Source organism: Manis javanica, chromosome 17 (genome assembly GCF_040802235.1).
Source record: "Manis javanica isolate MJ-LG chromosome 17, MJ_LKY, whole genome shotgun sequence".
Lineage (NCBI taxonomy): Eukaryota > Metazoa > Chordata > Mammalia > Pholidota > Manidae > Manis > Manis javanica.
This window is the reverse complement of record NC_133172.1, coordinates 59,922,894-59,937,608: the sequence shown is the minus strand read 5'-3', so window position 1 is coordinate 59,937,608 and position 14,715 is coordinate 59,922,894. Positions and strand designations below refer to the sequence as shown.

The 14,715-nt window shown below is 47.1% G+C and overlaps 1 protein-coding gene across 2 annotated transcripts in view; it reads right to left on the bottom strand.

Annotated features, from left to right (window-relative positions):
- The window catches only part of CDH13 (cadherin 13), a 919,293-nt gene that overhangs the window by 305,471 nt on the left and 599,107 nt on the right, over positions 1-14,715 (bottom strand). The gene's annotated exons all lie outside the window — the stretch shown is intronic.

Genomic DNA, 14,715 nt, shown 5'->3' with positions numbered 1-14,715 from the left:
ACACACACATGTATACATTCACACATGGGCACATATAAATACTGATTTATACATGGTTTCTCTTGCAGCCCCGGGGTAACCATATGACAGTTCTACTTAGGGCAGTTGTTAATGAAAGACTGTTGAGGGTTTGTGGTAAGGATTTTGCATCTCTAATGAAAAGCACAGACATTGTCCCCTTCTCTGTCTTTCTTCTCCCTTGAACATAGGGAGAGCTGTGATGTTTGGAGCTCTGACAGGTCTTATAGCCACAAGAGAGGGGTCAGAGGCTCACAGTGATGCTGTCAGATCACTGAACATTAGCAACCGCTACCCACCTCTCAGCTCCCGGAAGTATGAGAAAAAATCAGCCTGAGATATTTAAGCTATTGTGCTAATTGCTATTGTGTTACTTGCAGCAGAAAACATTCCTGACTGATACTTGAACAGATAGATGATTTAATCTCTAGATCCCTGGTTACAGTTTTCCTAACTCTAGACATTTTTCTCCTGGTGGTGGTGTTCACCTTCCTAAATGGAGCTTGACCTCTTCCTGTAAATTCAGTTAGGACCAGGCATGGCAGGACTGCCTCACGCTGTAAGGAAACAACCCCGTGGGCAGGCACGGCCTAGACTGCAGACTCCCAGCTGAAACCAAACGGCTTGCCTATTGTATCTCTTATAAGCAATAAAATAAACATTTCCTATTTAGATGCACAGCCTCGCCCAGGGAACAGTGCTGGATGCTTATATCAGAGCCCACTGAATAAGGGTAAATAAGCCTTACTGCAGAGGACAAGCAGAAATGCTAAGAAGCAAGTCCCCACACTGAGACACGGGGATGCAGTTGCCTGGAAGGAAGATGGGATTTGGGGTCAGATAGACCCAGATCCACAGGGGCTGTCCTCTGATTACCTGTGCTGGCCTCTCTGAGCTGATGTTTTCTCATCTGAAACATGGAGATGCTACTACTCTCCCAGCATCCCTGGGAGAAGGAAATGGGAAGTTGAAAGGAATCATTTTGATGTCCTTCACCCACGAGGCAAGCGCGAGGTGGGCTGCAGGGGCAGAGATATTTGTGTGCGACTTGGCACCTAGCTGCAGAAGGCAGAGGGCGATGATGAAGGACAGAGGTGGCGTCCACTCACACGCCTTGCTGAAATAAGTCAGGAAAGGCCATGGCTGTTTGCAAAAGCTGTCTTGCATTAAACTCTCCCACCTAATGATGACACAGCTGTGCTAGAAGGTTACTCAGGTTGACAAAAGTAAAGGTCTCTGATTACTTTACTATATAGGGGGTCTAGTGGAAATTTAGGAAGGACTATCTAACCTGAACCATTGATGGGTTACCAAAAAATTGACATTTTTAGTGGAAACTGGATATTCTTTTTAAAAAGCATTTTTGGGATGCCTGGTGAACAAATTCCTTAGAAAACACATATAAGTAATTTTACTTAATTGACTGGAATCTTTATTAATGGAGAATCTTTGGGGTGGGGGAAACACAAAAGTGAATGGTGTTTATGTGCCATAAAATACACCAACCACCCAAACGGGGGGGCACCGTTTCCTGAGGGGCCACCACATATCGGGCCCTGCTGCCAAGAACTTACATATATTCTCATATTTCTGTTCATTCTTATAAGAAAACTGCTTAGATAAACAGAGCACACATTGTGGAATATCTAAGAGACACATTGTACAATATCTCAAATAATTGAGAATGTATATGACTCACGACTAATTTTGACCAAGCATGGTACATAGTCATCTTTATAAGTTAAGCAGCATGAACTGTAGCCAGAGCAGGTTTATTTAACAAATGAGCGCTGTCCTTGGCGATAAGAGGAAATGAGGGGCTGATACGTGCTGCATGCAACACAGAGGAACTTTGAAAATATTATGCTGCATGAAAGAAGCCAGCCACAACACGCCACATACTGGGTGATTCCATTTATATGAAATGTCCAGAATAGGCACATCTATAGAGGCAGAAAGTAGATGTGTGGTTTCCTAGGGCCGGGGAGTTTGGTGGGGAAGTGGGAAATGACTTCCAATGGATAAAGTGTTTCCTTTGGGGGAGAGGGAAATGTGCTAAAATTGATTGTGGTGATGGCGGCACAGTTCTGTGAATATACTAAATACCATTGAATTATACACTTTAAATGGGTAAATCAGTGAATATGGTCTGTGAATTATATCTTGTACAAATAGAACATGTATTTTATCGTATATGTATGTGTACACACACACACACCCCCATATATCTATTACATGGATAGGGAGAGAGAGAGAACCCTGCCAGTCACTTTGAAATTATGTAACTCTTGACAAATGCTTAAAATTTGGGAGACCGCATCATTTCTAAGTTCGTGCAAAAATGAGATTTTAATGTTTCCGTATTGCATCATTTCAAATTTGCTAATTCAGACTCATAGGAATGCTGTCACACTGGATAATCACCGATTCAAAATGAAGAGGCGGCTCAAAGCCACACAGCTGGCAAGAGGAGCCAGGATTAAATTCAGTTTTGCTGGTTGGCAGTTTTCCCCTGTCCTCCAAGAGGCTAGGTAACAACACTATGCCTTGAATCTATTACCATAAAAAAAAAAAAAAAGAAGTCAGTAGCTGCTACTATTAACAGCACATGTAGTGTTTTGTCAGGCGTGGTGCTTGAAGCACCATGTCCACCTTCTCACTGAACCTCCAGCTACCCTTTTGGGGCATTATCATCATCCTCATTTCACACTGGAGGTTCCCAAGGTCAGAAAGTAAGACAACACGTTCAGGGTCTCCCAGCAGTAGTGGAAACATAACTGGAAGCCAAGGGTCTCGGACACAGGAGTCAGTGGTCTTGACCCTCGTGCTGTGCTCCTGCCAGAACCTATTACCGCCCTGCTGAGCTCACAGGTGCAGTTTCCTGGTGCATTTCCACTGGACTCACTGGGAAGGAAAAAATTAATATCCTCTGAAAACCTTCTAGGGTCCCTGTGCCTCTCCCCTCCCTTGCCAGTCCTGGGATACGGATGTGCGGCCAGCACCTTGTCATACGTGGCAGCTACACCATGACGTATGTGCATTATCAGATTTTTGGATAATGAGCATGGGACTATGATCTGGAATCACTGTGACAGGAGGGAATCAAAAGCACTACGCTAAGAAAGTTTCATCATGAGGTATTGTAGGTTTTTAATCTAATAAAAAATACCTAATGGCAAAGAGACCTCATAGTGCTTTCTGGAAAGAAGATGAAGACAAAGGAGGAGACAAAGACTATTTTCATTCCACTAAAGGCTCAGTGTTCTGATGACTGTACAAAACCTGGTGGTGGCAGGCAGCCCGTCCAGAGGAGTCAGTGGCTCTGAGTAGCATGGGAGTTCACAATTCTGGCTTGGAGTCAAACTGTCTGAGCTGTAATTCTTACTGGTTGAGTGACACTGGATGTGTTAGCAGTTATTAGATTTGGTGACAAATACAGAGAATCCAACAAGTAAGTCAGAAGCTCATTATTGTCTCAAGTAGAATAATTCTGGAGAGAGGCGGTCCAGGGCTGACAGGACATTCCACAGGCCACAGATTCTAGTCTCTTCTGCCTCTCGTACCACCTTCCAAAGACATGGCTCCCATCCCCAGAGTCGCCTTATAAAGCACAGTGGCTAAGTTCTAGCCATCGAGTCTCATTGCAGGCAGGACAAGAGGGCGCTCTCCCAGCTGGCGTGGCTCCCAGCTCATGCCAGCAGTCCAACACAACAGCCTGCTGATGGCTCACTGCCTGTGCGTCATCACAGGGCCCCTGGGACACATGGTTCGGCTACTGAACTGGTTGGGGTATGTAACCCAAGGAGAGTGGACATGGAGGAAGAGGTCTCTGCTCTCCCGGAAAAACTGTTTTCTAGCTTCTCCAAGCTTCAGTGCCCTCTTTGGAAACACAGAGACGATCAGGCAGCTACCTCTTGGGTTCCCGCGGTGAGTCGGTGTGATAATGCCTACGAATCCCTGAGCACAGGGCCCACACAGGTCCCCTCATGGAGCGCGCAGGGTTACCTCAGCCGTACGCTGAGTGGGCACCCCTACAGGAACAGGTTCTGGCCCTCGCTCATCCCGGGCCTCACCACAAAGCTACAATCAAGGCCTCCACTTGGCATCATCTCTCTGCCAGACTCCAGACTTGGGCCTTCTAGCTGAGATGTCATCTCCCTCTCGGGCAGGGTATCTTAACATCAGCCCTGCCGACATTCAAAGCCTGATAATGGAGGGCGGCTGGGCAGCCTCCCTAGCCTCCAGCCACTAGACACCAGCAGCACCCCCCCTCCCCCAGAAGCGCGGGGGATGCCCATCAGCCGCAGCTCCACGATGTCAGCATCCGTGTAACATGGTTCTCCGGCGGGAACAGCGCGGGACTTGGGTTACCGGTTTAGTTGCGTGGGTCAACATTTCACGTTAAACCATGTCAAACACATTTTTCCAAACTAATGGAAAACTACCCAGCCATTTTTGTACGATGCCTCACACACAGGAAGAACCTGGTTAACTTAATTTCATCCGTCTAGGTTACGATTCAAGTTGTCTCCTTCGATAACAGTCACCTGGAACAACTCGGGTGCAGGCCGAGGAGCGCAGGCCCTCCTCGGCGAGACAGAGGGTGAGACTGCAGAAGGGACCCCCGCTCTGGCCTCCCCATGCAGAGGGGTCCATGTTAGCAGCCCCGATGAACCAAGCACAGAGGAGGCAAAAACCGTGACACGCTAAAAAGTAGGAAAGCAGAGCAAAAAGAAAATTCCCCAAACCAAACTCTTGAGAAACCTTTGAAAGCAGCCAGTCTTCTGAATAATAAAAGAGCTTTGGGTACCATGCTTGGTTAAAAAAAAAAGTGCGGCCATAATTACAGCCAGAAAGCTGTAAGTCTATTAAAAAATTTTTCTTTGATAACTGAAAAACTCAATTCGTGACCTATATTTTATGAAACATATACTTGAAAGGGATTTTATATGCCCTCTTCCCATTGAACTTGGAATATTGGATCTCAACCATTTACTTGAGGAGGGAGGAGGTTCTCTTCATAAATTGCCCAGGGCTTCTTTTAGAACACTGGACATATATTAGGGGGATGTGATTCAAAGGTGTTTGTGCAGGTAGGTGGAAGCAGCTGCCTAGACTCTGCCCTCAGAGGGCACCATGTTCTTAGTGCAGCGGTGCAGTAAAAGCTGGTTTATCCAACTCTCTGCTGATTATAAATCTTTTTTGACATTTGTAGACCGGCTTGATTGATGGCCTTGCATGCCTTCTGAATCTTCAAGAGTTCTCCTTGAGCAGCTCCCAGACCACTGCTAGGGGGAGACTCTGGCCCTGTTTGAGCAGGCCACCACGGGAACAAGGGGTGCACTGTTACCTGGCAGGTGAGGCTCTAGCAGGTGACCAAAGGGGGTTGGTGGTCTTTTCTCCCTCCTCCTTCCTGCTCTCTCCTTCATCTACACACTCACACCCACACACACCTGCATTCACACGTATGCATATAAGGAAATGCCCTCCAGACCTGAGGCGGCAGATGTGTTTGGTCTTGACATTGTCATGGCTGAAGTGGTTAAAGGTAGTGGGTGTCATGGATGGACAGGAAATGAAATGGCAGAGGAATTAGTCTGGATTTGAATCCCAGCTTTATCATCTACTGTCTGTGTGACTTTGGGTAAGGAACTTGACCTCTCTGAGCTTCTGTTTCCTCAGTTATAAAAGAATTGCCAAGGATTTCATTAAAATACAGGTACAGAACCTAGACCAGTACTAGGAAAATTGTACTGCTGATTTCACTGCGTCGGCACCTGGGGGCGGCACCATCTGCTTCCCTCAGTCCTACTGAGATGCTCCCTGTAGGTCCTGCCTTCATCCTGTGCAGCTGTGCCCAGGGGCTCAGGATGGATTTACTGTCTATCTTCTTCATTAGCATGCAAACGCTGATGAGTCAGGGTCCCTGCCTGTTTTATGCACAGCCCCCTTACTCCTCCTTACCCGGCAGCAGCTACCTGGCACCTGACAGGCACCCCAGAGATATTTGTTTAAGGAATAAATTTCCTATAAAGACAACATTTATTTTAAAATCAAATAAAAAAGGAAGTTTATAGTGATTCGTACTGTCTGCCATTTGTTCATTGAGTAGAATTTATTGAGCAGCAACTATGTGCCTGGAACTCTGCTAAATGTCAAAAACTGAGGATGGAGAGAAGACAACCTGGTCCCCTGGCCTTAAGCTGATACTTTAGAAGGAAACCTGAAGGTAAAACTGGTTCATACTTAGAGAAAATTTATAAACTTATGAAGGTTTATAGTATTACCATAATACCATAGAGAAGGTATCAGTTATAATAATCTGATACCATAAAATGAGTCATTATCTAGCATCTCCCATTCATCATGGACTCATCACAGAAATCCTATGGGACCCCTTCTCTCCACCTCCACCATCCCCACCCCAGTCCAGACACTGGCCCCCTCATAACTGGCAGGCTGAGGTAGCCCTGGTGACCCTACTTCTGTTCTACACTGAATAGCACAAGTTATCTTTTAACAATAAAATCAGACTTTACCACTCTCCTGCTTAAAACCACCCAAGGGTTTCCTACTAAATTTAGAATGTAATCAAAACTTATGGAGCTCTCTTCTCTGAACCAGGGCTTTGCAAACTTTATCTATAAAGGGCCAGGTGAAGAATATGTGTGTGTGTGTGTGTGTGTGTATTAAATATTTAAAATATATTTTAAAATATTTATTTATTTAAAAAAATACAAAATATCTATATTTAGGTGGTATGTATTTTTGGTTTTGTGGGACATAAAATATCGGTCCCAACTACCCAGCTCTAACAGCATCTTGGAAAAGAGCCAAAGTCAGGGCTTAAATGAAAGGGCAAGTTGCATTTCACTAAAACTTCGTTTATAAGAAAACAGGCAGTGGGACAGATTCAGCCCATGGTCCATCGTTTGGTGACTTGTGTTCAAAATGAGCTTATGCTTGGCCATCTCCTCAAACTCACTTGGCATCCTGGCTGACGTTCTCCCACCCCACTGGCCTCTTCTCTGTCCCTCCATCTGTCATTCCTGCCCCAGACCTTTGCCCTTTATGACCCCTCTGCCTGGAACATCCTTGCATGATTCCATTGCATGGCAGGCTTTTTCATTCTCGGTGGTCTCGGCTTCAGTGTCACCTCCTCAGAGAGGTTCTCCTTGCTCACTGTCATTCTAACTCACCACCTTGTTCTGTTTTAGCTGAAGGACTGAAGTTATCTTGTTTATTCATTTCACTGTTAATAATCTTTCTCTTTCCAGTAAAATGGAAATGTCTTAAAAGTAGAGTCCTAATGGTCTTGGCCACATTATATATCCAAGACCTAGAACATTAGCTAGCTCATAGAAAAGAAACTGCCCAATTTAGATATTTCTTGAATGATTTTGCTAAATGAAATAGTCATCAGGACTGTTAAATGTCACTGTGGCCCCGCCCCTCTGTTTGACTCGTCTGCAGCACTACAAATGCCTGGACTATGCAGAGGGGACCTCAAGTATCAGGGGTGGATTCCAGCGGCCTCGGTGCCTGCTGTGCGCTGAGTTGTAACAACTCAAGGACTCTTTCGTTTTTATTTTGCTGCTATACAACTGTCACTCAATTTCTGTTTTAACCAAAAATTCCCGTCATATTCTTTTTTTCAAAAGGCTGTAGAATGATTGCTAAGTTTCTGAAGCTACTGAGGCTTCTTTATCCTCCCTCCACTTTAAACGATTTTTTATTTTAATTAAGTTTTAATTGATTTTTTTTTATTTCTTATTTTACTTTTCAGTATTTGATGTCACCAATCCTTCTCTCTCCCAAATCAGAGTGATGGAGGGATGCCTCCCAGCTCGAGCCTAATATATATCTAACAGATTAACGGCCACCAAGAGTTTACTTTTTGAGGACAGAGCCCTGTGTGTCTGGTTCACCAGGTCACCCTCAGCGCCTAGAATGTAAAGACCTGACGTGCATGAGTGTGAGGATGGCTGGCTGGTGGTGGGAGACAGACACACAAGGCTGGCCAGGGACGAAGACCTCACGGTTAGAAAAACGTGATTCAAGAAACAGTGCAGCATTGGTCTCTTGAGCTGGTCTCTGACCCCATGACCTGTATATGAATTTAGGTGGAGAGAATTGTGAATAAAAATGAGAAGAGCTGTTTCCAAAGTTACCCATGTTAAAAATGAGACACACAGGTTTGCTGGCTGGACATCCTTTCAACTGAATAAAGGGGTGGAGGCATTCTCTCTCATCTTACAAGCCCTGTGGGATCTCGAGGCTCCAGGGGACCAGCAGCACTGGGTCTAATAGCTGCAATGATGTTCATCAGAGAGCGGCTGGAGTTTAAAGGAGGGACAAACCCAGTGGCTGTGACAAGGTTTTTGCTTGTCTTGGTTTGGAGCCCCTGTAAGACATCATCTGGGGACCCCCAGACAAGATTCTGTTTCTTGTGTAGCTAGCAGATAACTCAACACTTTTGATACACTTTATTTCTGGAATTTTCCCTCTGGGAAGACACCTCCAATTGGCTTATGCCACTCTTACGTAAGTTCTGCTTTATTGTCAACTGTACTGGAGTGATATGTACCATAATCACTGTGCTGGATAGGTGCTGTCCTATCCAACCTGAGTGGCCCTGGGACAGGTGAATGACCTCTGTTCCTGGACAATATGCCTCAGTTAAGACTCCACTGATGACTCCAGGAGAGAGATTAGGGTCAACACTCTCCGTCCTCTTCCCTGACCACAGAACCCAGGGAGGATTCTAGAGCAAGGAGCTCACAACCTACAGATTACAGTTAGTGAAATGGTCAAGAAAGTTTGGAGATATTGGGTATAATCCAGAAAAACAAATAAACAAAAATATCCACCAGTATATTCCCTATATGAGAAGAAAGACTATGTGTCTACTCACGCAGGAGCTTAGCCAAGATACAAATATAATTAAAAGCATCACCCCAGTATACATCAAAATGGAATAAGCATGTCCTCTGTCCCATTGATTCCCTGTGTATGTATTTATTCTAAAGAAACTGTCACGCAAGCAGGTGGAGATATGTTCTCTCCTGCTGAATTGACCATAAGTACAGAAAAGTGAAAACAACTTCAATCAGTAGGGGATTAGCTAACTGGATGAGGGTAGATCGGACACCAGCTGTTTAAAACAGTGATGTAGTTTGATATTTATTGATGGACAAAAATGTCCGTAGGACCTTGCCAGGAGGAGAAGGTGAGTGACAGAAAAGAATATATTGCCCCATCCGTTAAAGATCAGGCGTGTGCCTCTCTGTGTGTAGGGACACCCAGACAGCTCCGGAACTATGCTCACCAAGACGGCACCTCTGCTCTGCTCAGCACGGTGAAATTTGAGGGTGAGTGTATTTTTTTCACTTAAAAACAAAAAAGCTGAGTGGCTTTGTTTTTAAAAGAAATACGTCAAATGAACAAAAACCAACATAGTCACGTGCCCAGCGTGACCTCTTCCCAGAAGCCCGTGGGATTGGCCAGGACAGCTGGGAATGGAAGGACCTAAGATGTGAAAGTCCGAAAACACCAGCAAAGGGAAGCCAGGGGCTGCAGCTGGTGAACCAAAAGCCACTTCGCAGGTACTGACATGAGTAAACAGGGGACCAGCAAAGGGACTTTCCTACCAGGCACACCAACGAACTGGGGACTCATACCGGGCAAGGTCTCGAATACCAACTATCAAATACCAAAACCATCTTTATTTTGCCCAAGCTGCTTGGGAAAATGGCAATACCACGCAAAGCTGAGCTCTCAGGGCAGCCACTTGTCCCAAAGGCCACTTGACTGGCAGCTTTTCCTCATGTCTGGCATGGCAGGACATGTTTAAAAATTAAAGTAACTGATTCGTGAAGAACCGAAACTGGTGGATCCCAGAGGCAAAAATAAAGGACGGCCGCCTTGCTCTCCCCACAGCAGCTCCTCGGGGGGCTGCGCTCCCTCCCTGCTACACACAAGCCTCCCTGCATTGCTATTCTTATTAATTTGTGGCCAGTCTCTCCGCTTGGCTGTGCACCCCAGGAGGGAACGTGCGGCGGCTGGCAGGCCCACGGCCCTTGAACTAGTGCTGGCACAGAGCAGAGGCTCAGTGATAACACTGGAGGGGAGAAAACAGAGGGAGCCAGAGAGGAAGCAAGGCCCTCAGCGTCAGAGGACGCATGCTCACTGCTCAAGTGCTTCTCTTCACCTGCCCCCAGAGGAGGTGCAAGCAGGCATCTCAGCAAAGGGCGTCTCTGGGGAGTCAGAACATGCACGTCTAGGTTCTCACCCTTGCCGAAACAGGACGGCCGGTGCCACATTGGTCTTTCTCAGCCCCGCAGTTTGGGGACTAAGATGCTCCTCCCGTTACTTCCCTGGTCCTGACATCTCCGAATGGCCCCCATCCGGGTGGCGGTGCCATTCTCCCAGCTGCCCGTGTGTGTGGGAGAGCACAGCTGGGGCCGGCCCCGCAGTGAGCTCCTGTATCTTGCGGGAAGGTGGCCCTGAGCTGCTGGGCCTGTGAGCCCACGCTCACAGCTGCAGGAGGTGCCTGGGGATTAGAGTGCCTCTGGGGTCAGCCTTAACCAAGGTGTGATGGGTGTGGGGGGTGGAGAGCCTAGCTGCCTGGCCCCTGGCTGGGATAACTCCAATGTGTGTATTTTAAGTCATTTCCTGGAGACTCCCAGCCCTACCCAAGGACCAGGCTCCCGATCGCTCACTCCAGGGGCTAGCTTACTGTGGGGTCCTGTGCCTCTCAGGCAGGCATGCCCTCAGTGCTCACCCCGGGGTCTGCTTCTGGAGGATGTCTTGAATACCTGTACTCCTGGTAGCCTTTACAAAGGTGCCCAGAGGATTACCAGTGGTTAAACACTGGGAAGTTGGTGCCCCAGGCACTGTGGGGCCCTGGCATGTGTACCCTTCAGGAACTTCAAGGGTCCCAGCCCTTTGTCCACTACTTAAGAGGTCTTGGCTATTCAGAATACCTTGGTATTCTGAAAACACAAGATACACAGAGCTTGGCTGGCCCCACAGAGCAGCCAGGGCCTGGGCTTGGGTCCCATACATCAATGCCTTGTGATTCCACAAAAGGAACAACTCATAATCTGTGAAGTTCAAAGCCCATTATTTTCTGTTGATCTTCTTTCATCCAGTAATGATTCCCCAAAACAATACCCTGGAGTTTAGTGCTGAGCGGCTGGAAATGGCCTCCTGTCTGCACATTCAGATAAATATGGGTGACCTTCCTCCGTGATGGATTAGCGCTGATGGCATCAGGGTATCGGAACACGAAAATGATGCCTGGTGTGTTGGGAGATGGATGTCCCTTCACACACACTGTGTCTCTGGGCCTCCCCTCCCCTCAAGTTGTGCTGCCAGAATAATAAGAATAATTGCAACATTAACAATACAGTGGCATTTCTGGAACATTTATTATATTCTAAGTGCTGAGTGAAGCGTGTTGTCTCATTTAATCCTTGGGTGTATTTCTCTAGAGCAGGTACTGTTACGTACCTACCCCATCTCCAGGCACAGTGACCGAGGCCTCTAGAAGGCTCAGTAACCTGCCCAAGGTTTCACCTTGTTAAGGAGCTGAGTGGAGCCTCGAACCAGCTCTAGGCCATGATGCTACACTCTGGACCAGCTACCTAATTTGTGGGGCTCGGAGAAAAATGACAATGCAGGGGTCCTTGTTCAACAAGTATTAAGAATTCTAAGATGGTGACGGCAGAACATGATACTAAGCATGGCCCTTCTGAGCATGGGGCTCTGTGAGGCTGGCCCTGGCTACGTGGGGGACGGGACAAAGTGAGGAGTGGTGACAGGGACCTCAGTGTTTAATACTGGGTGGCCTTATAGACAGAGCAACAGCTCATGGTATATTAAAAGTGATTCGTGAGCCTGCCTATTTAGTCAGAATTGCTGGTCACTTGGTGAGGAGTTAAGTCAGTTCACATGGCAGAATTGCCCAAATACTCCCCGCAGCTGGGCCTGCAAAGAGTCCATGGTGAAGAATGGGAGGAAAGGTGGCCCACTCCACCACGGCGCCTGGGAAAGCCTGTGCCTTGAAGCCACAGATGTGCACACAGTTTCTGGCTTGTCCACCAGCTGTGTGATGTTGGGAAAGCCCCAGGGCCTCTCTGAGATTCTGTTTCCCACATGTATGATGGGGAGTGTGGCATCCACCCTGAGGGTAAGAAATGGCATGGCGGAGGAAATGACGCGGTGTCTAGGCAGTCTCGGCACACGGTAAGTGTCCTGCTAGGTGATGCCAGAGTCTGCTGGCTACCGCACCAGGACATTTATGGGACAGTGGAAAGAGCACATGATTTGAAGGCAGATGATAAGGTTGCATCCTGAACACTGCAGCATCTACTATTTGTGTGAACTGGGCCAAGTCACTGAGCTCTTTCAGGTCAGCACCACCTTCTGCAAAATGGGTCTAGTACAATGCCTACAACACACAGGGGTCTGTGAGCCACACATGAGCAGGGCTTCGTGGAAACAGGAGAGGTGATCATTTCTGCAGCCAGGCGGGGTTTGCTGTTCTGACACAAATGGCTTACACGGGGAGAGGGAACTGGACAGGGCACCCCACCTCCTTTCCCGGATTCCCACTGGCCTCCCCCATGCCTCAGGCCCAGCCTGCCCCAGGCCCCTACAGGGTGACAAGCAACCTCAGCGATTCTTCCTCTGAAAGGTTTCTGTAACATTTCCACATTCTCTATCCTAAATTTGACTGACTCTGTTTCTATTCCTGCTTTATGGTGAAACTCAGAGGGCGCTACAGAAGACAACAGTGATCCCGCCCAGATTCTGCATGGCTGGAAGACACTACTCCATACCGGTACCCTAGTCTTTATGTATTTTTACAGGATAATACCAATCATAAATAGAAGCTGGAGGTGGTTTCTGTTTTGCTGGAGATGCGTCCACCCTACCAGCAATGCTTTCTGTTTTAAGAAATTCAATGTACATAAAGAATTCCAATTTTCTTTGAAAATATGACATGTATATAAAGCAATAACATTTGAAATTCTTTCTGAAACTTTAAGGCAGGCCATAGTAGGAGGAAAATGGGACATCATCTAATCACATATACACATAATATACAAAGACACGCACATGCTCACAGCTGCCCCAACTGTAGCCATTGTCATTTACATTTAGAACACTTTTCCAGCCCATCTCGAATTCTAGTCACCCACACACAGAGCTTGGGTGTCACAGAGGGGAACTGGGAATCATTTTTCTGCTCTGCCCAAACTCCAGCCTCTTTAACAGCTTCCTGCATAGGTTCTCCTAACTTGTTCTGGACATTTGCTTGTTTAGGGAGATTTCTGTCAACATCAAACCCGAATGCAGGGGTCTCTCACAGAAGCCATCTCTCCATCAGAAGCATCCCACCGAGCACTACCTTGGGGAAGGCCCACCCTGAGGTCATCAGACCCGCCCTCCTGCTCACTCTCCGTCTCCTGCTTCCCCAAATACCCTCCTGTGCACACAGGGAATTCCCTCTTTTGCAGAATTCATTCAAAGCCCATGTAATTAACTATTAAATCAGTATGCAGTACACTGGATACTGTTATATACTTCAATTACTATTATATACTTCAATAAAATATAATAGTAATAAAACAAAAATCCCAGAAGGGAGAGGGTTGCCCCTGCCCCTGAGACCGGATGGGGTGCAGAGACCCAGCTCTATGAAGCGAAGGAGGGTTGCATACAATTAACCCCCGTTAGTGGAGGCAGGTCCCCACGACCAGGCTTCCCGAGCCTCCTGCACCTACACGTGATTGATACATCCCATCAATTCGGCGAAAGGGGAAGAATAACCAGTCCAAGAGGTTCTCAGGCTTCCGTGCCCCGCTCACCCACAGAATGACTGACTCTTCTACTCATTTGCTGAGACGTAATCTGGACATGGCAACAGCGTTAACACGGCGCTGTTCACTCAGGCGCACTGCAAAGCCTCGCTCCAAGTCCAGCCTTACACCAGGGAGTTTTCAGCTTTGCTTTTCACTTTTCAAGCACCACACTCAGGAGAGGCCGCGCCTGCTGGTCCTGGCATGCCTTAGTTAGCATCTACTGGGCCAAAAAGGGAACTCTGCATTGTGACACCTTCCCTGATAGGAAAAAGATATCAGGGAGTGGGAAAAAGACAACAGGAGCTCGGCGGTCACTTGGCGTGATTTCCGTAACATTCAATACATGTATTTCCAGAGGGGAATAAAATGGCCTTTGACTCTGACTGAAGACAAGAGTTTTTTCCATGCATGTCTTCAAAAGAAGGGGGGAAAAAAGTCCTATCTGTCTTTCCAAAATACTTATAAAAAGATAATTATGAAAAGAAATAACCAAGGAGCATGCAGCGGGGACCTTCGTTGTCTTCAAAGCCCTGCTGTGCCAGAGCTCAGCCTTGGGTCTCACAGGGTGAGTTTGATCTTGACACGGTGTCCAGCATCAGCCATATGTTAGGGACGTAGCTGTCGGTCATCCTTGAAGGATGACCTTCAGAGACAGGAGATGTCCTCACGGCTTGCAGTACGCCAGTCATGCCTGTAGTTGCTGCTTACCAGCTCTTACTTCTACCCAGGGAGATACTGCGTCAACGCCGATGCATAACAACAACTTGGGGCAGCATGCAAACCGTCTCTAGAATCACAAGCCATTCCCGAGACATTATGTTAATGA